Raw genomic sequence first — 27,140 nt, 5'->3', positions numbered from 1 at the left:
TAGCTTGTGGAATACTTAACTTTAATCCATTAATGTTGAACGTAGCTCTCGTCTGTACGTTATTTACAATATCAATACTAACTGAACATGGCGCCTTGCTAGGTCGTAGCAAATGACGTAGCTGAAGGCTATGCTAACTATCGTCTCGGCAAATGAGAGCGTATTTTGTCAGTGAACCATCGCTAGCAAAGTCGGTTGTACAACTGGGGCGAGTGCTAGGAAGTCTCTCTAGACCTGCCGTGTGGCGGCGCTCGGTCTGCAATCACTGATAGTGGCGACACGCGGGTCCGACGTATACTAACGGACCGCGGTCGATTTAAAGGCTACCACCTAGCAAGTTGGTGTCTGGCGGTGACACCACACCTTCTAGTACGTTCACCACTGTACATATCATCGCTAGATAAGACTTAGATTGAGTAAGGAGAGCAAAACTTCCTGAACTGAATGTACTTGTTGGCGTGTTCTGGATACATTTAATTAAATGCGATACCCCTGCCATACAGTGATTTTCATAACACACTCGTCAACCAAGCAAAAACGGAATAGACAGTGTTAGTGGACACAGACCGTAATAACAGCGGCTGATTGTTTTGCATGTTTCAGCAACAGATTTCACGCCATCATTTGTTTCTCAATTCTACACCAACCAAATCAGAAATTATTAGTGTTAGACTAATAGCAAGTCACTTGAAGCTAATATGAGTGGCATTCAGTAAGTGATGCAATACACTTTTTTTCTCGGTCGGTTTCGGTTGAAAAACACGGAGAATTTGTTGTGGGACATCGTGGAATATTTCCGCTTCAGCCCGTATTGTTTCTTGAAGTTCCTATAGGCGGCAGCACTATACGTAGGCCAACCCTTCAAAATGGAGTTTGTAAAGGAGGCGCTTTCTAAGGAGTGAGCTGTCATTGAGTTCCTTTTGATGGAAAACCAGAACGTCGCAGATATTCATAGACGCTTGCAGACTGTCTGCGGAGACCTGACAAGGAGCAAAAGCACGATGAGTCGTTGGGTGAGGCGTGTGTCATCATAGCAACAAGGTCGCACAAACCAATACTATCTCCTGCGTGACTCCTGCAACGCTGGAACGTTCGGACACACTCATTCGAGGTGATCGACGGATCACAAACAAACAAGTCGCTGCACAACTCGATGTCTCAGTTGGTAGTACTGACAACTCGTTCACCAGTTGGGGTACTCAGATGTGTGTGCCCGCTGGCTTCCTGGCCGCCTACCGAAGCAGTACGTGTTGATGGGTGATGGATGATGGGTGTGCGGAAGACGTCGACCAGTAGAGTGGAACTATGCAGTGACACAGGCCCTCCCCATAAGATGGCTTAAGGCCATCGTAGTGGACGGAGATTATGTTGAAAAATAGGATTTTGTAGCCAGAAGAGTGGGGAATGATATGATGTACTGGAACCCTGAATAAAACGAAACTACTTTCAGAAGAAAAGGTGTTGCATTACTTATTGAACGCCATTCGTAAAAGGAGCCATTTGTTAAAATAAATACCCTCTCCAAGCTGCGATTTGGGCCCCGTTAAAGAGGACATTGGGCATATGTACTATCAGATTGTGGTAAATACAATCATCCAAGAATTGTACAATATTTTAAAATAAAGATTATTCTTGTCTTCGAGTACCTCTTACAATTGTTTCATGACTACGTCTGTTGCCAAATATATTTGCCATTTTATCTGCTTTTGTGAACTATTACTTTAAAATATTTTAATATTGAAATATGTGCTTTTCATTGTAATGGTATAATCAGACTAATGTAATTTGTAAACTAGTCTGTTGAAAAATTGTTGCTTATCTTTATACAGTTTGACAATGTAATACATTGTGTTTTATATTTTGTAATGAAGTCGCACAAAAGTCCTATTTCATTATGAGACATAATTGTATATGGCGAAATAAACTTTGCCGGAAATCAGTAAATACAAAAATAAAAATTGAACGCGAACTGCTGCTGTAAACATCTGAGGATGTCAATGTGTTGTCGAAACACGTCGTCGCTATCTTATTTTCTAAACGAATAAGTGAATAACGCTGAAAATCATTGAATAAAAATCTTACATACAATTACTGACCTCAACATGTACCTTGTAACTCTGTAAAATAAATATTTTCATAATTTTTGAGAAATATTTAGCAGTGAATTACAATCCTACAATGATAGCCGTTTTGCGGTTACTGAGAGGGAAGGGAGTGTCTGTGACCAGTAGGACACACCGTCCCTTTGTGGTGGACGGCGCAGCGCCGCCCAGCAACCTACAGAGCAACGCGCGAGGAGCAGGGAGTTTAGTCACCTGTCGAGTTGGTCGGCGAAAGCCAACAGTTGCCGAGTATCGCCTCGGACCTCGGGCGCACGGCGGACGTGATATAAATTCCAGCGGGCTAATTACCAGCGGCGCTACATTGTCGGCGCCTCGATTAGTTTCTGCACCTATGCAATATCACCTTGGCGAGCGGCCGGTATTTTTCTTTGTCTGCCGCTACACAATTACCTGTAGCGATGGCCCCTTTGACCGCCCGGCCCGGGGCGCACAATTTCATTTCGCGCGGCGCCATTGTGCGCGGGCCAGTTTATTGGCTAAGCGGGGTGAGTCCCCGCCCCGGCCGCTGGCTCGCTCTTCATTGTGAGCGCCGGCGGTTTTTTTGCAGACCCGACGCCTGCCTTTTGTGACGGCGTCGCGACGCCGACCTGGTCACCGCGCCCGCTGCACTTCCTGCCTGCCGCCGTCTGCGACCGCCGCGCGTCTGTTCCTCCGTTCCGGGAACAGCCCTTTGCGGATTCCCTTGTCTCACTGGCGCGCTAATCTGTTTCTCTCCCAACAACCGGCTGTGCGTCTGCATATCGCGAGTGGAGAATTTCATTTCGGCGACAATTTATACACTCCATCTCCCTAATCGAGACCATTAATGCACGATATTGCAATAGCGAACAACCGCAAGGTAGCCTGTACGAAACCCGATAGTTCCAGGAATTACCATCACCACTATTCTACAAGACGATATACGGGGTAACCCACAAAAACCGCGGAACTCAAAGAGTTCGAACGTGGTCAGGTTATAACACTAACCTACCAAGACATAATCTAATGTTACCCTCTGAGAGGATTTATAATTTTGACCGCGCGTGTATATCTGACGGATAAAGGTATTCACAGTAATTTTGAATATGGTGAATTTAACAGAAAAACTAAACAGGCTTTAAACTTTGGTGTTTAATGAAAGTTGTAAATTTCGTATACGAATGAAAAATGAACGGTCGTCAACCCAATTAGGCACATGAATTTGGAAATATATGTTTAACAAAATTAAATATTAGTTATTTAAGTTACTTTCATTAATATTTCCCTTTGAATAGCACACAGGATACAAACGGACACAGGCCACTCCCAGCTGTGTGTAGCAGCAGTCACCAATACTCCACGTACTTGTAACTAAAGAAAGCTAAATTTGTACCAAACTCACACTAATAAGAGCTACACTCAAGACTGTTACTTGGATCAGTACTAAAATTTGGCTGGAGGGGGTTCTGACTTAATTGACATATAAATACCACAAATAAAATAAATAATACCACAATTACACTGTTTATGCTCCCATTTATGGAAATGTATCAGATTTCCTTAGTAGCAATACTATTCCAATTAGCTTTCTAATATGAGAAGATATGGTGGGGACCCATAAACTGATAGTGTATCTCTAGTCAAACTCTATGATTATTTCAGCTGCCAAAATTCAGTTCGATTAAATTAAATGCTTATCTTCGCTTGGAATAATTTATGTTTTTTTTTTCCTTTTTAAGGCAAATTATTCAACACTGAGCTCAATTAACTTAAAAAAATCGTTCATGATAGTAATCAAAGCTAAATTAAGTTTCAGATGAGTATAACTTATTTGACTTTTTTCATCACCTGTGAAGCAGGTATTTTACACAGTAACATTTACAGTCTGGCACTGGATTTTTGCAAAACGATACTTTGCAATGAGTTGAGAGTATTTTAGTAAAATTCTAACTAGCTTCACTTTTAATACTACTTGCACATCTGACAAACATAAATAAACAATAATAGTGCACTGAAACAGGATACTCGGTTTTATAAACACGTAGGAGCGGATCCTGCACAGGTTCATGTTCAGGATAAGAGTTATGGTGCTAAACACAGGTTTATAGCACTTGGATTATTATTAAAACCACTCGCAAAAATTAACTGGTCCACGCTCTGATACATATCTGTACGCATATAATTGGTGGAGCAGTGGCGAAGTAGTGGTGCAAGCGACGTGGCGGCTAACTGTACTCACGGCTCTTGATGTTTGAATGCTTTTCACAATTTCTTCTTGGCGACGGATTTTTAATGTATTATAGCCATTCCCTATTGCCGAGAGTACCATGCAACAGCCAAATCCACATCTCAGTCAAAATTCCTTGCAAAGCGGCTTCCGATTGCCTCCCTTGGCACCGTCGATGTGTACCGCGCTACGGCTAGCCACTGACTGCGTACCATCCACACCAAGGAGCCGCCCAGTCCGACCGCCAAAACCACCTTTTACATCGCGCCAAGCCACTTCCGTTGCGGAGGGACTTTCCTGCATCTTTTACATTTTACAATAGAAGTGCCCTAAGCATGAATCAGCTTCCAATATACAATTTTTTTCTTCTAAATATACACATAATATAAAATTTCGTTATTTTAAACTTCATTTAGCTTTTTCCATATATACATTACAGTATTTTTAAATTTCCTGCCACAAATCAATGACTTTAATCAACAAAGAATAAACATTTCGTAATTACAGATACACAGCTACATAATATAAACCTACTTCAAATCGATATAAGTGTTACAATGTGATTGGGTGTCACTTGTGTCATAAATCTGTACTCGAGATATACACACTCCTAAACATCCCTACGTCCCCTGTTTCCGATGTGTAGTGAAGTGGAAACGTGAAGGGACACCTACAGCACAAAAGCGTGCAGGCAGACCTCGTCTGTTGACTGACAGAGACCACCGACAATTGAAGAGGGTCGTAATTTGTAAGAGACAGACATCTATCCAGACCATCACACTGGAATTCCATGCTGCATCAGGATCCACTGCAAGTACCATGACAGTTAGGCGAGAGATGAGAAAGCTTGGATTTCATGATCGAGCGGCTGCTCATATGCCACACATCACGTCGGTAAATGCCAAACGACGCCTCGATTGGTGTAAGGAGCGTAAACATTGAACGACTGAACAGTGGAAAAACGTTGTGTGGATTGACGAATCACGGTACACAATGTGACGATCCGATGTCAGGGTCTGGGTGTGGCGAATGACCAGTGAACGTCATATGCCAGCGTGTTTAGTGCCAACAGTAAAATTCTGAGGCGGTGGTGTTTTGGTGTGGTCGTGTTTTTCACAGGGAGGGATTGCACCCCTTGTTGTTTTGCGTGGCACTATCACAGCACAGACCTACATTGATGTTTTGAGCACCTTCTTGCTTCCCAGTTTTGAAGAGAATTTCGGTGAGGCGATTGTATCTTTCAACACGACCGAGCCACCTGTTCATAATGCACGGCCTGTCGCGGAATAGTTAACTGACAATAGCATCCCTGTAATGGACTGGCCTGCACGGAGTCCTGACCTGAATCCTATAGAACAGCTTTGGGATGTTTTGGAACGCCGATTTGGTGCCAGGCCTCACCGACCGACATCGAAACCTCTCGTCATTGCAGCACTCCGTGAAGAAAGGGCTGCTATTCCCCAAGAAACCTTCCAGCACCTGATTGAATGTATGCCTGCGAGAGTGGAAGCTGTCATCAAGGCTAAGAAGGTTGGCCAACGCCGTATTGAATTCCAGCATTACCAATGGAGGCCGCCACGGACATGTAAGTCATTTTTAGCCAGCTGTCCGGATACTTTTGATCACATAGTGTATTTATAAGAGATGCTGGAAGTGGTTTCCGTGGGCGTCCAGGCATCACTACATTTGTGTGATGACGTTACCTGCAACACGCTGTAATTCTGCAGGCGTGATGTTAATTTCTCCTGTAACGTTCCGTTTAAGATCGTCTACTGTGCTGTAATTCTCAGCATACAATTGCTTTTTAGCATCCCCTATAAATAAAAATCACACAATGTTAAGTCCGGGGACCTTGAAGCCATAGGCCTCTATTGACAAATCTGTATCCAGGAAAGACATTGGTAATATGGGCCATACCTTGGTTGGATGTGTGAGCGGTTGCTCCATCTTGTTGGAATGCTACTCTCCATCTGTTAATTTTGCACAATATGAATCAAAGGTCTCTAAATACCTGGCACTACTTAAGGTGTAATTTAAAAATACGGGCCAATAATGCGCCTGTCGGACAACGCACACCAAACACTTATCTTCTCTGATTGAAGAGGTTCTTCATGCGGAATATGTGGGTTGTCCAGGGACCAGTGCCTGCAATTCTGGGAATTTATATAAGCTAATAAATGAAACTAGGCCTGATCTGGCATGAAGTAAAGCAAGGGGTCCAAGTATCCGTTAGCAATTGATAGTAACAGCCTGTTACAATAATGAACTCTTTTTTTTTCCTGGTCCTCAGATTTCAACTATTGCACTACACTCGCACGATACGCTTTCAATTTCATATCTTTTAGTACACGATGAAGCGATGTATGTGATAAACCAGTCTGCTGCGATAACATCCTTATTCACTTTCCTCATTTTCTCAACGGATCACACAGCCCTCCATTTCTTGTACGATCTTGAATAACTTTGGTCGTGGTGAGTTTCCTGCCATGATACTTCGCTTGATACATTTCTTCACATTTCTTCATGGAACATGCCTGTATATAACACAACACAATCAATTCACTGTTCTAATGCAAACTGCCTCATCCTTAACAACTCAACAAACAAGCTTCTCGCAACTGAGGCACGAACACACAGCTGCACTCAACTTTCCCATAAAATGCAGTGTAGCCAACGTTAGAGACAGTGTTGACACGTCACAAGCAGTTCGACTAGAAAGGCGTACCGGTTTTGTGTGGAACACCATGTACAATGTATAGAATCGACCATTAAATGAAGACTTACATGGAAATTTTGAATGTAGCAACAATGACTAACATACTTTTAAAAAATTCCGGACAGAATTTTTCATAAGGAAAATGTTTCGTAGAGGTTGCGAAAGATTTTGTCAACATAACATTATGAGGATTAAAATGAAAAGGCATTTTAAACCGAACAGAGTGGACATGACTTGCTGACACCTTGTAAAGTTTCCACATCTGCCGGAGGCTGTCTTTGGGAGGCGTAAATTGTTGGGTAGTGTCGGTACTGAGAATGCGAGTTTTACAAATCGAGCACGCCTACGGTTTTTGATGACAGTTGAGAGTTGCGAGTTGACTGTGAGTGCGTGAGTCCAGTAGGTCTCTTCGCGACAGCACCTAGGCAAAATACTGAGTGAAACATAATTGTATTAAAGAATAAGTATTACGGGCGTCACTCCAAAAGAAATACATTTTTTTTTTCAAAAATTCAACTATTGCTCTACATCTTTACTATTCACAAAGTCATAGAAACAGTCTTCCTGCTCTTATTCAAATTTAATTCACCAGGTTTCTGCAAGTCGCCCTGTAGTAAAACTCCGTCAAGATGGCTGCTTCCCTTGATGTTCGTATGAAGCAACATGCAGTTACAGTGTCCCTGTGTTGTGACACCGAAACAGTAACAATCATTCTCAAGACTTGAAAAAGGTGTCTGGAGATAACGCAGTTGATTGATGTGACGTTAGTCATCAGACAAGAAACACGGACGACTGTGAATAGCGAACTTGACATAATAGAATCCTGGAGTGACTCCCTTGCAAGTATTGTGACGGTAGATGAAAGCTGGTCACATGTCTTTGAATAGAGATGAAAAGGCAGTCAATGGAATGGCCTCGTGCAAACTTGCCGAAGAAGAAGAATTTCTGCGCCTTCAGGGGGAAAACTAATGACCACTGTGTTCCTTTATTACAAGGGCTTTGTTTGTGGACATCATGCCACACGGAACCAGTATCTGTTCTGATGGTATGTGGTAACCCGTAAAAAACTTCGTACTCGAGTGTGTCGCATCTGGCAACATCGGCAAAACATGATGGTTTGCAGTCGCATGCTACTGCACTGTCACATGTCAGTGACATGAGGACCTCCACCGAAATCGCAAAACTTGGCTCCGTAACACTGAAACACCCACCCCACAGCCCTGATCTGGCACCGTCTGATTACGATTTCTTCGGGAAACTAAAGGAATCCCTCCACATAGTGCGAATTGAAGGTAATGAATCCCTTGTGAAGGCTGCTAAGCAGTTATATACACTGAAGAGCCAAAGAAACTGGTGCACCTGCCTAGTATCGTGTAGGGCTTCCGGGAGCACGCAGAAGGACCGCAACACGACGTGGCATGGACTCGACTAATGTCTGAAGTAGTGCCAGAGCAATTGACACCATGAAACCTGCAGGGTTGTCCATAAATCCGTAAGAGTTCGAGCGGGTGGAGATCTCTTCTGAACAGCACGTTGCAAGGCATCCCAGACATGCTTAATAATGTGAATGACTGTCAGGGTGGTTTGGTGGCCAGTGGATGTGTTTAAACTCCGAAGAGTGTTGCGGGAGCCACTCTGTAGCAATTCTGGACATGTGGGTTGTTGCATTGCCCAAGTCCATCGGAATGTACGATGAACATGAATGGATGCAGTTGATCAGAAAGGATGCTTACGTACGTGTCACCTGTCAGAGTCTTATCTAGACGTATCAGCAGCCCCCTATCACTCCAACTGCACACGCCCCATACCAATACACAGCCTCCACACCTTTAATAGTCCCCTGCTGCCATGTATGGTCCATGGATTTATGATGTTGTCTCCAAATCCGAACACATCCATCCGCTCGATACAATTTGAAACGAAACTCGTCCGATCAGGCAACGTGTTTCCAGTTATCATCAGTCCAATGTCGGTGTTGACGGGCCCGGCGAGGCGTGAAGCTCTGTGTCGTGCAGTCATCAAGGGTACACGAGTGCGCCTCCGGCTCCGAAAGCCCATATCGTTGATGTTTTTTTGAATGGTTCACGCGCTGACCCTTGTTGATGGCCCATCATTGAAATCTGCGACAATTTGCGGAAGGGTTGCACTTCTGTCACGTTGAACGATTCTCTTAAGTCATCGTAGATCCCGTTCTTGCAGGATCTTTTTCCGGCCGCAGCACTGTCGAAGATTTGATGGTTTACCGGGTTCCTGATATTCACGGTACAATCGAGAAATGGTCGTACAGGAAAATCCCCAATTCATCGTTACCTCGGAGATGCTGTGTCCCATCGCTCATGCACCGAATATAAAACTACGTTCAAACTAACTTAAATCTTGATAATTTGCCATTGTAGCAGCTGTAACCGATGTAACTGCACCAGACACTTGTCTTACGTAGGCGTTGCCGCCCGCAGCGCCGTATTCTATCTGGTTACATATCTCTATATTTGAATAAGCAGGCCCATACCAGTGTCTTTGGCGCTTCAGTGTATAAATTGAGAAGTACTAGTGCTCATAAAATAAGAAAAATAAGCCCCATAAACATGGGCCCAGAAACACATACTTTCCGAAATAAACGCGTGTTTATAAGAAGGGCTGCGCGACGCTTGGTTGTGGTTATTAGCACAGTCGTTGCATTGGCTCTCCTTCAAATGTGTCTGCAGAATGTTATGATGCCTTACTCCCCGTACTCTTCTTGCCGCTAGCTGTTCTGCAGTCTGATGTGTGGTTTGAGTCGTGTTGTACGCTACTTTAGTTTTCGTAGTGCTTGTGTGTGTGTCTTATTGTACGGTATCGTCAACTCTGGGTACGCACTATGGCGTTCTACCTTCTTCCAGGCACGGATTCACTTATGTGTTTACTGCTATTGCGCTGTTTGTACATAAAAATGTACCCATTTCCTGCAACGAGTGTGGGAAGAAATCGATTACCGGTGGAATGTTTTTACCACATCGTAAGTGGTACTCACATCAAACCAAAATCGCCCTTACAGTTTTATGTGAAACTTGACGTTCTTTGCTACAAAATGACGCATCTACCGATCTGTAAGTTATCCCAATAAATTTCTGTATCATTCCAAACTTGTAAAGTCCTTCTTGACTCACCCTGTATAACCACCCATTATAAACAGATTGAAATTGAAATGGAGATTTATAAACGGGTTTTTCGTGTATCTTCTGCTGTAGTAAACATTCCTGAATGTGTCATTTTCTGGCCCGCATCTCGTGGTCGTGCGGTAGCGTTCTCGCTTCCCACGCCCGGGTTCCCGGGTTCGATTCCCGGCGGGGTCAGGGATTTTCTCTGCCTCGTGATGGCTGGGTGTTGTGTGCTGTCCTTAGGTTAGTTAGGTTTAAGTAGTTCTAAGTTCTAGGGGACTGATGACCATAGATGTTAAGTCCCATAGTGCTCAGAGCCATTTGAACCATTTTTGTCATTTTCTGCATGTACACGAACGTGTGACCATTTTCCACTGCTGTTCGCAGTAAATGCCAGTGTCTTGTTTTACTGATTCCAGATTTTTCCATATACTATACTAAAATTAATTAGTTATCATTATTGTACTTTGGCAGTGTCTTGTTATTTTTCCAGTAGCAGTTTATAGTCTACCTTCATGGCAAATTTTTACGCCAGATACTCCAGTTTTTGTTGTTTTAGGCCGGCCGGAGTGGTCGAGCGGTTCTAGGCGCTACAGTCTGGAACCGCGAGACCGCTACGGTCGCAGGTTCGAATCCGGCCTCGGGCATGGATGTGTGTGATGTCCTTAGGTTAGTTATGTTTAAGTAGTTCTAAGTTATAGGGGACTGATGACCTCAGAAGTTGAAGGGGACTGATGACCTCAGAAGTTGAGTCCCATAGTGCTCAGAGCCATTTGAACCATTTTGTTCTTTTACTTTAGTCTCTTTCAATTTTCCTTTTCATACACGTGATGCATTAACAGCATTTAAATTAGTAATTTCTTTAATAGGAATTGATTTAAATTGATTGGGTATATTAATTATTTTTCTGAAGGCCTGTGGAATAACATTATTTGTGGGTACCTGTCGCAGTTTGACAATATCCATATTGAGCAGTATGGTGGAGAACAGTGCTCTAGGTTGAGAAAGACGTGTTTCTCCAGCTTTTATATAACACTTCTGTGTAATACAGGGTATTTCATAATAGGTGTACAGGTTTCAAGGCTTTGTAGCATTTAGTGCATTCAACTTACAATTATAAATAATATATCAAATGAAAAAGCAATTCTTGCAAGTGTTCATTGCTCATAGATAGTAACTGACCACTCGATTGGCCACAGGGGGACAGATGACAGAGCTTGACCTCCATGTATTATTTAATTTGGTATCCGATTTAGAATGTTTTGTCATTTCTCAGTTGTAAAGATTTCACTATGTCGACGCTGTCGCAAGTTCTGATGAAGGTGATAGTTTGTTCAAGAGTGTGGGTTACTTTGTACATTGCAGTCCATGTTGACTTTCTGAGTGAAGTATCCATTACTTATAGCACACTGCCATATGTGGGAAGAATACTCTTTACAGTTAGTTGGTTAGTTAGTCTTCCAAAAATGGCTCTGAGCACTATGGGACTCAACTGCTGTGGTCATCAGTCCCCTAGAACTTAGAACTACTTAAACCTAACTAACCTAAGGACATCACACACATCCATGCCCGAGGCAGGATTCGAACCTGCGACCGTAGCAGTCGCACGGTTCCGGACTGAGCGCCTAGAACCGCTAGACCACCGCGGCCGGCAGGCCGGCCAGTTAGTCTTCCAGAAGCAATGAAATGTAGTTACTACGTTGTCAGAGCTGGTGTATGCCTTCTGTGTGTACTTAGTTTTATTCCTCAGGTGGTGGTCCTGATAACTGCATCAGTGTCTGCAGGAAGAATCTGCTGTGTGTCACTCATAATGTATGAAACTACTGTCGGGCCTTGGGTTTAAACGTTTAAATGTGTGTGAATTCCTAATTTGGAAATTTGTGATAAGTTCTGTGGGGCCAAACTGCTGAGTTCATCGATCCCTAGAGTTACACACTACTTAAACATACTTAAACTAAGGACAACACACACACACACACACACACACACACACACACACACACACACACACACACGAGGGAGGACTAGAACCTCCGGAGGGATGGGCCGCGCAATTCGTCACATGGCGCCTCAAACGGTGCGGCCACTCTGCACGGCAGACCTTGGGTGACAGATCATTTATTTATCATTATATTTATATTATTACCATGTCAACGTCATGTTTTTTATGTAACTGATCTATTATCATTTCACGTTCATCTACCATATGTGCATCTGTCTTATGTATGAATCATAATAATATTAATAAAGTGAAAATTGTTAATGGTCCTGACATATACTGTATGTCCAGAAGTAAGGTTCCATTATTTACAGAGGATGTGGTATGAAGCAAGGCAAGAAAAAAGTTCCTGTGAACAGTGGTTGTAAATCTCATGTCTTCTGAGTTATGGTCTACTACCACTACTGTCAATGATCATCACGTCTCTGTGTTACTCTTAACAACATGTGCTTAATGTGAACGCCAGCCATTGCAGTGCAACCTTCCGCCCTACTTCTCGTGGAATCATGCATTCGTTGGGACACCATTGGTTGTTACCGACTTGCATTGCAGGCATTGACCACACTTTCTCATAGAGTTTCTATACCGCGTAAACCAAGATCTCTACTTATCCCCAAAGCCAGTAGTCTACAGGGTAAAGGCCAAGAATAGGCTGGCCAAGGTATTGGCCCTCCCCGACTAATCCATCGTTCCTGAAAGACTCATGTTAACTGTTGCCTCACTCAAAGTTGCAAATGGGCTGGTGTCCCATCATCTTTGTACCATTTTTGCGGGAGTTCATTTAATGGCACATTCTCCAGCAATATAGGTAACTGGTTCGGAAGGAAAGACAGTACCTAATACAAGTCAGTGCATTCTGTAGAACGTAGGACCTAATAGTCTGTCCCCGTGGACGCCTACCAAAATGTTGATAGTAAATGCGTGCTGATGTCTCTCTCCAAGGCATGCAGGTTGACATTGGGCCAAATGTGCATATTACGGTAATTTATGGTACCGCCTCTTGTGAAGCCAGCCTCATCAGTAAACAACACATTCATTCCCCATCAACTGCAGATAGTGAGCATACGTTTGGAGAAACCAGTGGCAGAATTACAATCTGACAGGCCGATCATACAGGTTAAAAGCCTGTAGGCTGCTTCCATCTGCTTCCCGCATAGTTGCTATCTCCTTTGTTGAATAGTAGGCCCTCATTGGGAGGGGTACGTCCAGTGACGGACACAGAAGCAAGGGTAATGTACTGCTGTGTCATAACAAACAGTGAGCTGTATGGACACCACGGGTATACCTGATGAAAATAACCTACCTGACCGGTACACTATGTATTTTGGTACTCTGTGAAACACTGTATATGAACTTTTTTGTATGTGTCCTTGGTGCCAATGCAATCACGTTGTGTTGCACAAAGATCCAGCATGTGCGCTGTTTCCTCCTTTGTCTTGTGCAAAAATACTCAGTGTGCAAGATTTGCTCCTCGTATACACGCCATAATTCCGACGAAATGAGGTTACGTCAGTGTTTACAGACACATGTTTCCTTTCCTTGGCGCTTACTACATCCTCTGCAAATGGTTCAAATGGCTCTGAGCACTATGGGACTTAACATCTGTGGTCATCAGTCCCCTAGAACTTAGAACTACTTAAACCTAACTAACCTAAGAACATCACACACATCCATGCCCGAGGCAGGATTCGAACCTGCGACCGTAGCGGTCACGCGGTTCCAGACTGAAGCGCCTAGAACCGCACGGCCACACCGGCCGGCCCTCTGCAAATATTGAAATCTTTTTTTTTTCTGGAGACCCTGTAGACGTCTTGACGGTTGTCACAGGCTAGCTAATGATCGTAACACTGTTTTCACTTTCTCCCAAGGTCTTGTGGCTTTGAGGCGAAGAACTCGACGAACCATGTTTGGAGTGCATTTTCAACCGGAAATGAAGTTCCTTGATCCTTGTTCTATGGAGAGTAGAAAATGTGAAAACCTGAGGTCGCAAGGTCAGGTGAATAAGGTGGGAGCGGAATGACTTCCCAACCAAACTGCTGTATAGCGTTTTTTTGTCGGTCTAGCAGAATGCGCTTGTTGTTATCGTGGAGTAGCATCACTTTACACAGTCTTCGTGATCGTTATACCTACATTGCGTCTGCAAGATGTCTTAGTTGTTGATAATAAATGTCAGCAGTGATGGTTATCTCTCGGACAAGCAATTCGTACTACACCAAACTCTCGCTGCCTCACCAGTTGCATAACATTATCTTTTGTTGGTGCGCGCAGGTCTTTGCACTGGGAGTTGCTGCTTTGTTTGGACTCAACCATTCCTTTCTTTTCCTTATGTTGGCATTAAAGCACCATTTGTCGTCACCATAACGATACAGGATAGCAATGGTCGGTGTTGTTCGCGAGGCAGCTGATGATGAGCAAGCACAGATGCACGTATGGCTACCCACTGATTTTTGTGGTTTTGGCTTAGTGAATGCGGTACACATACACTCGATTTTTGTACGTACCCCATTGCCTGCAAACGTCGCACGATGTTTGAATGGTCACATTTCATCACATTTGCCAGTTCTCGAGTACACTGTCGTGTATCATTGTGGAGTAATGCGTTTAAATGATCTCCATCAAATACCGAAAGTATTCCTGAACATGGAGAGTCACTAATGTCAAAACGATCCTCCTTAAAACGAAATAACCATTTTCTTGTAGTGCTCTTTCCAGTGACATTATCACTGTACACGACGCAAATATTTCTATCTACCTCCGCTGCTGTCACCCCTCTACTGAATTCAAATAGAATATGCTGTAAATGTTCCAATTTCTCTACGTGGCACTCCATTTTCTAGCGTCCGCACCTCCATTCAGTTATCTCCATAATGACAAAATCGAAGTATGTAAACTCAAATAACAACAGTGAACTACATATAAAAATGACAATCGATAAATAAACGCATACCAACGGAATACCAACTTGCAATACAAAAACGGGACGAACTTATGCACCAGTCTAATACAAATTCATAATAATTAATGTTATCTCGCATTTGAACTTTTAACAGTGTTGATATTCCGAGAGATATAGTTAGACGTATACTGCTCCAAAAATCTGCCTTTGGATGAAATTTAGTGTAGCATGTCGTTGAGGTGTCATGGGAACATTAAACTGTACGATGACTGCTTTTCGTGTATTTTTATACGTAATTATGTTATTAACTGCAGTAAGTAATCATTAAAATCGCTCAAGTAAACGTGATGTTATTGGAAACGTACCACAAAATTCAGTTTTGCCTTTCCTGTACAAGCACAGAGGTTGCATAGGGTAACATAACTCATCCACTTGCTGGTGTTGGTTGTAAAAAATGGAGACACAAGCAAAATGCACACCAGTCTAGTGAAATTATTGTGAAGTAAAAGTAGTACCTCATACATGACTACAGTTGTCCGATAGATCACAAGCTCTGCAAATGTGTACGCTCGCTGAATATTTGTGATGACGTTTTCTGAAGATATACATTGACCCTGTACATATTTTCCTAGTATAGACATATAGTTTGAGCGATTTTGTAAGAGTTGTGGATTTGAGAAGACATTTTGTGCTATTAACCACCTTAAGGAACTTGAGAAAAACATATGTCAGCAGCATGCCAGTAATATGATGTTATAGAGAATGCGTTCCTGTGTACAGTACGTGATGTTCAAGACGATATATATGCATGATTTTGGCATGTGTGTGGAGGTACAGCGACGCAGTTGTAAACAATTATAATTTGCATAGTGTGACGAAAGGTTATAATATTCTACTACAAAACCCTAACGTGTTCTCATGTTCCCATTGTCTCTGCATGAAAACTACAACGGAATGGTAAATGTTAGATTTTTTGAATAAGTCATTGTCATCCTCTATGTTTTGAAAGCTTTTGCATGGATTAATTTCTGATTTTATTCTATGTTTCTTCAGGACGTTATCAATTTTGTTCGCATGTGTGCCAGAATACCTTTTGGTATTTAGCTCTATTTGTTTTACTTTTTACTCTTTCTGACTTTTGTTATTCGCACAGGATGTTCTTGCTTTCATTGCAAATAAGTCAGCAGCGGGATATCAGTGGTTCGCAAATAATAAAATATGAAGTGTTTACTTTGGTTCTTGAAACTAACAGAAACAGCGCTCTACAGTACGCGTTTTCAAATGTGCTACGTAATTGTACGGAACACAAAACTCAGTCACTGGACTTACACTCAATACTCTGCTCAGCACGCGTCTGCAACGACTGCTCTGCCGGGGGACGCTTTTACCGTCATATGTCTTAGTTGTAATAAGTCCTAACTATTTTCACGTTATGCTTGGCTAGCGAAATGCTGTTAGTCAATAACGCTTATGTGGAAGACACACATGAAAGTGAAACCCTGTTTGGACGCTGCTCACTTTCCACAACTTTTTGAATTCGTATTGGTTTTCCGGATTAAAAAGTAAGTTAGACGTCAAAGGACTTCTCGCATGGCTGTGAGATTTTGTGCGGTGTTTAGTTGCTTATTATTATAAGTGTGATGTGATGAGTACCAATACACTTAAATCGTATACACCCTCCTTTTGTTCTGCCTATTTCTGAGGTGTAGCAGCTGTACAGATCAAAGTCTTTGTGATACTTCGTACTCAGACTTGAATTTGTCATGGATTATCATCGCCCTCGAGGTTCCAACGTTGTTTCCTAATTCTTTAAGCTCCACATTTTATCGGTCATCCATCAGCGTACGTGTGTGCGCTGCTATAATAATGTGTAAGTGTATATGTGTATGGATCTGTGACATGGAATCTGGATCGGCTGTGAATTTCGTATGTAGTTCACAGTGATTTTCCCTCATTTGATGCACGTCTGATGCCGTTAACTGTTACGAGGCTAAAAAGAGCTTTGATTCGAATAACTCGTCATTAAAAACTGTACACAGAGAGTGTAATTGTTTTCTCACTTTGCATTACATAGGAAGCTGCATGCTTCAGATGTGCGTGGTCTTCGGTAGTTGTGGAATTGCCGCATGACGAAGTAAATATGACAAGCTGAGCACTCGGCGATGCCCGGATATATGTTTATTCCAGTCTTCTATTAATCGATCTCCTCCCCCCTCCCCCCACCTCTCTTTGCCCATTTCGTCCTTCGTCCTCTCTGTGCCCATCTTGTACTCCCCCTTCACTCTGTCCTTCTCCTCCTCCCCCTGTCCCTCTTCATCTCCTCCTCTTTCCTTTTTCTGTCCATTTCGTCCTCTTCCCTCCCTGTCAGTCCATCTCCTTCGGCCTGCTATCTGTGCCCATCTCCACCTTCCCCTTCGCTGTCCATCACCCCCCCCCCCCCCCCCCCCACCTTTCTCGCTCCACGTGGAGCTTTATATCGCATGGCAATGTTACAGGCCCTCTGTTGTATCTTATCTATATGAATGATGTAGGGGCAACCTGAGCAGGGGTATTAGGTTGTTTGCAGATGGTGCTGTCATGTATCGAGTAGCAAAGTCATCAGAAGATCAAAACCAGGTGCAAAACGATTTAGGTAAGATATCTGTATGGTGTGAAAATTGGCAATTGAGCCTAACTGATGAAAAGTGTGAAGTCATTCATATGCGTGCTAAAAGGAATCCGTTAATATTCAGGTAAACGATAAATCAGTCAAATGTAAAGGCCGCAAATTCAACTAAATACCTAGGAATTACAATTACGAACAATTTAAATTGGAAAGAACACGCAGAATATATCGTGGGGAAGGCGAACCAAAGGCTGCGATTAATTGGTAGAACACTTAGAAGACAACAGATCTACTAAAGAGGCTGCCCACACTACGCTTGTCCGTCGTCTTTTGGGGTACTGCTGCGCGGTATGGATTCCTTACCAGACAGGATTAACGGAATACGTCAGTAAAGTTCAAAGAAGGGCAGCACGTTTTGTATTACGGAGAAATAGGGAGGAGGGTGTCACGGACATGATACGGAATTTGGGGTGGGCAGCATTAGAATAAGGACGTTCCTCGTTGCAGTGGAATCTTCTGACGAAGTTCTGTCACCAACTTTCTCCTCCGATTGCGAAAGTATTTTGTTGACGCCGATGTACATAGGAAGAAACGATCATCATAATGAAAGAAGGAAAATAAGAGCTTGCACGGAAATATATAAATGTTCGTTTTTTTCCGCGCGCTTTTCCGGGTTGGAATAATAGAGAATTATCGTGAAGGTGATTCGATGAACCCTGTGGCAGCCACTGAAGTGTGATTTGAATAGTAGCGATGTACACGTACATGTAGATGTCCAGGTACACTCATGTCAGGTATATTTCACACATACAGTATTTAACACATTTCACACATGAGGTTTATAACTGAAACAGCAACCACAGCCACAAGTATGATTTAACAAGGTTTATTTGGATCACACCATCACCGGTTTCAGATTTTTTACGAAACCATCTCCAAATGGTAGTTACACGTTTGGTGTTTTTTTTTTCTGGGGCCTCATTTTGTATCATTGCAACTAGGATAGGTAGAAATTTTTGGTTTGTGATGAATTTATTTCTTATGACCTGTATTAAAGCATTTATGAAAAAGTTTTTAAGAGTTATTAAAACGTCAATTGTGGTGAAAACCTTCGTGCTGTATGCTTAATAAGGCTTAAAACCTTTTCATAAATTTTTAAGAATGAACATGAACAATCACAACTGCAGGAAATTTACTTTTTTTATTTTTTTGTGAGGTTCCCGTTTCAGTCTGCCTTAGACCATCTTCAGACCTACCACCATGATGGCAGGCAGTGGCGTTGGTCGTGAAAGGAGCAGGCGCTATGTTTCCATGAACGCTAACTGCGTGGAGACATAGCCCCTGCTCCTTTCACAGCAACCGTCTACCATTGTGGCATTGTGGTGGTAGGTCTGAAGATGGTCTAAAACAGACCGAAACGTGTAGCCTCCTAAAAAAATAAAACAGTAAGTATCTTGCGGTTGTGAGTGTTCGTGTTCATTCTTCAGCAATAAAAAAACGGCTGTTCTCCATGAGACATGTTCTCAAAAATTACTTTTCATAATTGCTTTGAAAGAGGTCATAAGATGTAACTCTATCCTAAACTTTACCAAATAGTGGAGCAAAACTTTCTGTGTACCCTAGTACAGCAACCCAATAACGAATACCAAACTAGGTCCCAACAACAAAACAAAACGAAACAAGTAACAACCATCTGAAATGGATTTGTAAAAAATACGAAATCGGTGATGGTTCGATCCAAATAAAACTTGTTAAACCACAATTGTGGCTGGTTGCTGTTTCAATTATAAATCTTATAGTGTAGTATTACAACCACGGTCTCAACAAGTCAATTTTCGACAAAATAGCGTATTTCACGGGTAGTTATACACGTATTTCACCAGTATCTCTAGCGAATTTCGCTCTGGAATTTCATTTTCACGCAGCTTAATGTTTATGACCTCGTGTTTTCTAAACAATGTTCCATACAGTGATATAATTTTGTCACTTAGATCCAGTGGTATATGTGGCTAATGTCTACGAAATGTGCTGTGAATAGAGTTAGAAGTAAAGAAGTAATAAATTAAAACGTTGTGCATGATGCGGCAGTTTGTCAAGAATTTCCTGAACTACGTACGCACAATGATACAATTTTTGTGGTACATTCAGTGGTATATGTGAATACTGTCTGTAAAACGTGTTGCGCATGCATTTAAAGAAATAATAAATTAGAATGTCATGCTTTTTGGGGCAGTTTTAGTGGACAACAGCGAATACGCAGTAAGCAATAACCTGTTGGTACATTAACCATTTTGTGAGCGTTGTCAGCAAGAACAAGTTTTGTAAAGGTTTGAAATTACGTGTCAAGTTTGTTGCAATTCTCTAAGTGCTCCTATTCTCAAATATTGGCTGACCAGGGTATGAGTATTCATGCATCGTGGTCTATTCAGCTTTTTCACTCATAGGCCCATTCCCACCCCCTATTAGGCTGGCGCTTCTTACCCCACAGCGATTATTTCCAGACAGTAAATTATTGTGTATCAAGTTTGATTGAAATCGGTCCAGTGGTTTACGAGATGTGGAACATCCATATACACATTCACAGAGGTGACAAAAGTCGTGGGATACCTCCTAATATCGTATCAGACCTCCTTTTGTGCGGCGTAGTGGAGCAACTCGAGGTGACATAGGCTCAACAAGTCGTTGGAAGTGCCCTGCAGAAACACTGAGCCTTGCTGCCCCTATAGCCAGCCGTCCATAATTGCGAAAGTGTTATCGGTGCAGGGTTTTGTGCACGAACTGTCCTCTAGATTATGTAACATAAATGTTTCATGGGATTGATGTTGGACAGTGTGAGTGGCTAAATCATTTACTCTAATAGTTCAGAATGTTCTGGAAACCAATTGCGAATAATTGTGGCCCAGTGACACGGCACATTGTCATTTATGAAAATTCCATCTTTTTTTAGGACCAAGAAGTCAACGAATGGCTGCAAATGGTCTCCAAGTAGCCGACATGACCACTTCCAGTCAATTATCAGTTTAGTTGGACCAGTGGACCTAGACCATTCCATGCAAACAGCCCACACTTTTATGAAGTCACCAGCAGCTTGCACAGTACCTTGTTGAGAGCTTGGGTCCATGGCTTGTTGGGCTCTGCACCACACTCAAACCCTATCATTAGCTCTTATCAACTACAGTCGGGACTCATTTGACTAGACCACGGTTTTACATTTGTGTAGAGTCCAACCAGTATGGTCACGAGCTCAGCAGAGGCGCTGCAGGCGAAGTCAAAGGCAGTCGTGCTGGTCGTCTGCTTGCATGGCCCAATAATGCCAAATTTCGTCGCACTGTCCTTACAGATATATTCGTCAAATGTCCCACATTGATTTCTGCGGTTATTTCACACAGCATTCTTTTTCTGTTTGTACTGACAACCCTACGTAAACGCCGCTGCTGTCGGTCATTAAGTGAAAGCCGTCACCCACTGCGTTGTCCATTGTGAGAGGTAATCCCCGAAATTTTATATTTTTGGCACACTCTTGGCAATGTAGATCAACCGCACGGAGTAGCCGCGCAGTCTAAGGGCGTCCTGTCACGGTACCGAGCGAGGTGGCGCAGTGGTTAGACACTGGACTCGCATTCGGGAGGACGACGGTTCAATCCCGCGTCCGGCCATCCTGATTTAGGTTTTCCGTGATTTCCCTAAATCGCTCCAGGCAAATGCCGGGATGGTTCCATTCAAAGGGCACGGCCGACTTCCTTCCCTAATCCGATGAGACCGATGACCTTGCTGTCTGGTCTCCTTCCCCAAACCAACCAACCAACCAACCTGTCACGGTTCGCGCGGCTACCTCCGTCAGAGGTTCGAGTCCTCCCTCGGGCATGGGTGTGTGTGTTGTACTTAGCGTAAGTTAGTTTAAGTTAGATTAAGTAGTGTGTAAGCTTAGGGACCGATGACCTCAGCAGTTTGGTCCCATAAGATCTTACCACAAATTTCCGAGTTTTACAATATGGATCTCAGGACATTAAATTCCCTAAGGCTTTCCGAACTAGAATGTCCCATACATCTAGCTCCAACTACCATTCCACGTTGAAAGTCTGTTAATTCCCGTCGTGCTGCCACAATTATACTGGAAACTTTTTCACACGAGTCACCTGAGTAAAAATAACAAAAGTATCCGGACACCCCCAAAAACACGTTTTTAATATTAGGTGCATTTTGCTGCCACCTACTGCCAGGTACTCAATATCAGCGACGTCAGTAGTCATTAGTCTTATGACTATTGAGCAGAATGGGGCACTCCGCGGAACTCACGGACTTCGAACGTGGTCAGGCGATTGGGTGTCACTTCTGTCATACGTCTGTACGTCAGATTTCCACACTCCCAAGCATCCCCAGTCCACTGTTTCCAATGTGATGGTGAAGTGGAAACGAGAAGGGACACGTACAGCGCAAAAGCGTACAGGTCGACCTCGTCTGTTGACTGACAGAGATCGCTAACATTTGAAGAGGGCCGCAATGTGAAATAGGCAGACATCGATCTAGACCATCACACAGGAATTCCAAACTGCATCAGGATCCACTGCAAGTTCAGTTTCAGGCTCTGTCTCAGGCTGATACTGATCTTCGGCCTGACGTGGCTGCTTGTCCTGTTCCAGAGGTTGCCCTTCAGTCTGTAAGATCCGGGCGGTCGCAGAGGGTGGGCTTACTGGTAGTTGGGAGCTCCAACGTCAGGCGCGTAATGGGGCCCCTTAGGGAAATGGCAGCAAGAGAGGGGAAGAAAACCAATGTGCACTCCGTGTGCATACCGGGGGGAGTCATTCCAGATGTGGAAAGGGTCCTTCCGGATGCCATGAAGGGTACAGGGTGCACCCATCTGCAGGTGGTCGCCCATGTCGGCACCAATGATGTGTGTCGCTATGGGTCGGAGGAAGTCCTCTCTGGCTTCCGGCGGCTATCTGATTTGGTGAAGACTGCCAGTCTCGCTAGCGGGATGAAAGCAGAGCTCACCATCTGCAGCATCGTCGACAGGACTGACTGCGGACCTTTGGTACAGAGCCGAGTGGAGGGTCTGAATCAGAGGCTGAGACGGTTCTGCGACCATGTGGGCTGCAGATTCCTCGACTTGCGCCATAGGGTGGTGGGGTTTCGGGTTCCGCTGGATAGGTCAGGAGTCCACTACACGCAACAAGCGGCTAAACGGGTAGCAGGGGTTGTGTGGCGTGGGCTGGGCGGTTTTTTTTTTAGGTTAGATGGCCTTGGGCAAGAACAGAAAGGGCAACAGCCTCAACGGGTGCGGGGCAAAGTCAGGACATGCGGGGACCAAGCAGCAATCGGTATTGTAATTGTCAACTGTCGAAGCTGCATTGGTAAAGTACCGGAACTTCAAGCGCTGATAGAAAGCACCGAAGCTGAAATCGTTATAGGTACAGAAAGCTGGCTGAAGCCAGAGATAAATTCTGCCGAAATTTTTACAAAGGTACAGACGGTGTTTAGAAAGGATAGATTACATGCAACCGGTGGTGGAGTGTTCGTCGCTGTTAGTAGTAGTTTATCCTGTAGTGAAGTAGAAGTGGATAGTTCCTGTGAATTATTATGGGTGGAGGTTACACTCAACAACCGAGCTATGTTAATAATTGGCTCCTTTTACCGACCTCCCGACTCAGCAGCATTAGTGGCAGAACAACTGAGAGAAAATTTGGAATTCATTTCACATAAATTTTCTCAGCATGTTATAGTCGTAGGTGGAGATTTCAATTTACCAGATATAGACTGGGACACTCAGATGTTTAGGACGGGTGGTAGGGACAGAGCATCGAGTGACATTATACTGAGTGCACTATCCGAAAATTACCTCGAGCAATTAAACAGAGAACCGTCTCGTGGAGATAACATCTTGGACCTACTGATAACAAACAGATCCGAACTTTTCGACTCTGTATGTGCAGAACAGGGAATCAGTGTTCATAAGGCCGTTGCAGCATCCCTGAATATGGAAGTTAATAGGAATACAAAAAAAAGAGAGGAAGGTATATCTGTTTAGCAAGATTAATAGAAGGCAGATTTCAGACTACCTAACAGATCAAAGCGAAAATTTCTGTTCCGACCCTGACAATGTTGAGTGTTTGTGGAAAAAGTTCAAGGCAATCGTAAAATGCGTTTTAAACAGGTACGTGCCGAGTAAAACTGTGAGGGACGGGAAAAACCCACCGTGGTACAACAACAAAGTTAGGAAACTACTGCGAAAGCAAAGAGAGCTTCACTCCAAGTTTAAACGCAGCCAAAACCTCTCAGACAAACAGAAGCTAAACGACGTCAAAGTTAGCGTAAGGAGGGCTATGCGTGAAGCGTTCAGTGAAATCGAAAGTAAAATTCTATGTACCGACTTGACAGAAAATCCTAGGAAGTTCTGGTCTTACGTTAAATCAGTAAGTGGCTCGAAACAGCATATCCAGACACTCCGGGATGATGATGGCATTGAAACAGAGGATGACACGCGTAAAGCTGAAATACTAAACACCTTTTTCCAAAGCTGTTTCACAGAGGAAGACCGCACTACAGTTCCTCCTCTAACTCCTCGCACAAACGAAAAAATGGCTGACATCGAAGTAAGTGTCCAAGGAATAGAAAAGCAACTGGAATCACTCAACAGAGGAAAGTCCACTGGACCTGACGGGATACCAATTCGATTCTACACAGAGTACGCGAAAGAACTTGCCCCCTTCTAACAGCCGTGTACCGCAAGTCTCTAGAGGAACGGAGGGTTCCAAATGATTGGAAAAGAGCACAGGTAGTACCAGTCTTCAAGAAGGGTCGTGGAGCAGATGCGCAAAACTATAGACCTATATCTCTGACGTCGATCTGTTGTAGAATTTTAGAACATGTTTTTTGCTCGAGTATCATGTCGTTTTTGGAAACCCAGAATCTACTCAGTAGGAATCAACATGGATTCCGGAAACAGCGATCGTGTGAGACCCAACTCGCTTTATTTGTTCATGAGACCCAGAAAATATTAGATACAGGCTCCCAGGTAGATGCTATTTTTCTTGACTTCCGGAAGGCGTTCGATACAGTTCCGCACTGTCGCCTGATAAACAAATTAAGAGCCTACGGAATATCAGACCAGCTGTGTGGCTGGATTGAAGAGTTTTTAGCAAACAGAACACAGCATGTTGTTATCAATGGAGAGACGTCTACAAACTTTAAAGTAACCTCTGGCGTGCCACAGGGGAGTGTTATGGGACCATTGCTTTTCACAATATACATAAATGACCTAGTAGATAGTGTCGGAAGTTCCATGCGGCTTTTCGCGGATGATGCTGTAGTATACAGAGAAGTTGCAGCATTAGAAAATTGTAGCGAAATGCAGGAAGATCTGCAGCGGACAGGCACTTGGTGCAGGGAGTGGCAACTGTCCCTTAACATAGACAAATGTAATGTATTGCGAATACATAGAAAGAAGGATCCTTTATTGTATGATTATATGATAGCGGAACAAACACTGGTAGCAGTTACTTCTGTGAAATATCTGGGAGTATGCGTGCGGAACGATTTGAAGTGGAATGATCATATAAACTTAATTATTGGTAAGTCGGGTACCAGGTTGAGATTCATTGGGAGAGTGCTTAGAAAATGTAGTCCATCAACAAAGGAGGTGGCTTACAAAACACTCGTTCGACCTATTCTTGAGTATTGCTCATCAGTGTGGGATCCGTACCAGATCGGGTTGACGGAGGAGATAGAGAAGATCCAAAGAAGAGCGGCGCGTTTCGTCACAGGGTTATTTGGTAACCGTGATAGCGTTACGGAGATGTTTAATAAACTCAAGCGGCAGACTCTGCAAGAGAGGCGCTCTGCATCGCGGTGTAGATTGCTCGCCAGGATTCGAGAGGGTGCGTTTCTGGATGAGGTATCGAATATATTGCTTCCCCCTACTTATACCTCCCGAGGAGATCACGAATGTAAAATTAGAGAGATTAGAGCGCGCACGGAGGGTTTCAGACAGTCGTTCTTCCCGCGAACCATACGCGACTGGAACAGGAAAGGGAGGTAATGACAGTGGCACGTAAAGTGCCCTCCGCCACACACCGTTGGGTGGCTTGCGGAGTATAAATGTAGATGTACTATGATAGTTAGGCGGGAGGTGAAAATACTTGCATTTCATGGTCTAACGGCTGCTCATAGCCACATCACGCCGGTAAATGCCAAACGACACCTCGCTTAGTGTACGGAGCGTAAACATTGGACGACTGAACAGTGGGAAAACGTTGTGTGGAGGGACGAATCACGGTACATAATGTGGTGATCCGATGGCAGGGTGTGGGTATGGCGAATTCCCGGTGAACTTCATATGCCAGCGTGTGTAGTGGAAAATTCGGAGGCGGTGGTGTTTTGGTGTGGTCGTGTTTTTCATGGGGAGGGCTTGCACCCCTTGTTGTTTTGCGTGGCACTATCACAGCACAGGCCTACATTGATGTTTTAAGCACTTTCTTGCTTCCCACTGTTGAAGAGCAATTCGAGGATGGCGATTGCATCTTTCAACACGATTGAGCAGGTGTTGATAATCCTCGGCGTGTGGCGGAATGGTTGCACGTCAGTAACATCTCTGTAATGGACTGTAGCGCCTAGAGCCGCTTGGCCACTCCGGCCGGCAAATTCAAGAACTATCACATCCCATAGTATGTGAGATCGGCATTATTGAAACTCCTTATGGTTGAATTATATGGCTCTGGCAGTTGTACTGTATAAATTAATTACATTTAGACAGGCGGTATAGAGTGCACATGGATCGTTTGTAATATGTAGTGGTTCCAGTGTGATGCAAACGTGGTAGATGACTGTGTCACGGAATCATACTGTTATTCTCTCCTGTAAAACATCAGTTTATGGATGATTGTATTGTATATTTATTACAGTATAGATATACGACTTTTTCACTCACTTAAATTGTAGCTTGACAGGCTGTGTTACGTCATACACGATGATGGGTTGTGAAGTAAATGAAATTTTTATATTAAAACATGTGGTTTCAGATTGTTTTCAGACATGATGTAGATGCACATCATCAAGCCCTGTAGCCCATAACATGGTAGAACTCTCTGATTAAAACTAATATCTAAGTACGTCAAGCCCTTACAGAAGATTTATATGTATTTAAAATGGTGGGGGTAATATCTGAACATCCGTACGACAACAGTGACGGGACGTCAGCCGCGGGGTTTACGGGAGGCCGCAGACGGGAAAGAGGGATGGCAGTGGCGGGTGCCACAGAGAGGTGTGTCGGCAGAAGGGGTGGCTGCCACGGAGCGACAAGGGCAGCACTGTTGGGTCCCATAGGGGTAGGCATTGGAGTAGTGGGCTCGGATCTAGATTTGTGTAGGTTAGGTGTTGATGCAATACACTATTGCACTATTTGCATTAGACGTTATTGCGAAATTTTTCTTAAGTCAGATATTATTTAAGAAAATGGCACATGATGGGACTTGAACCCAGGACAC

At 43.5% G+C, this 27,140-nt stretch overlaps 1 protein-coding gene across 2 annotated transcripts in view; it reads left to right on the top strand.

Moving 5' to 3' along the window:
- The window catches only part of LOC126262767 (COBW domain-containing protein 1-like), a 566,092-nt gene that overhangs the window by 329,826 nt on the left and 209,126 nt on the right, over window positions 1-27,140 (top strand). The window lies entirely within an intron of this gene.

Source organism: Schistocerca nitens, chromosome 6 (assembly GCF_023898315.1).
Source record: "Schistocerca nitens isolate TAMUIC-IGC-003100 chromosome 6, iqSchNite1.1, whole genome shotgun sequence".
Taxonomy (NCBI): domain Eukaryota; kingdom Metazoa; phylum Arthropoda; class Insecta; order Orthoptera; family Acrididae; genus Schistocerca; species Schistocerca nitens.
Note: the sequence above shows the minus strand (reverse complement) of the source record. Positions and strands in the feature narration are given on the sequence as shown.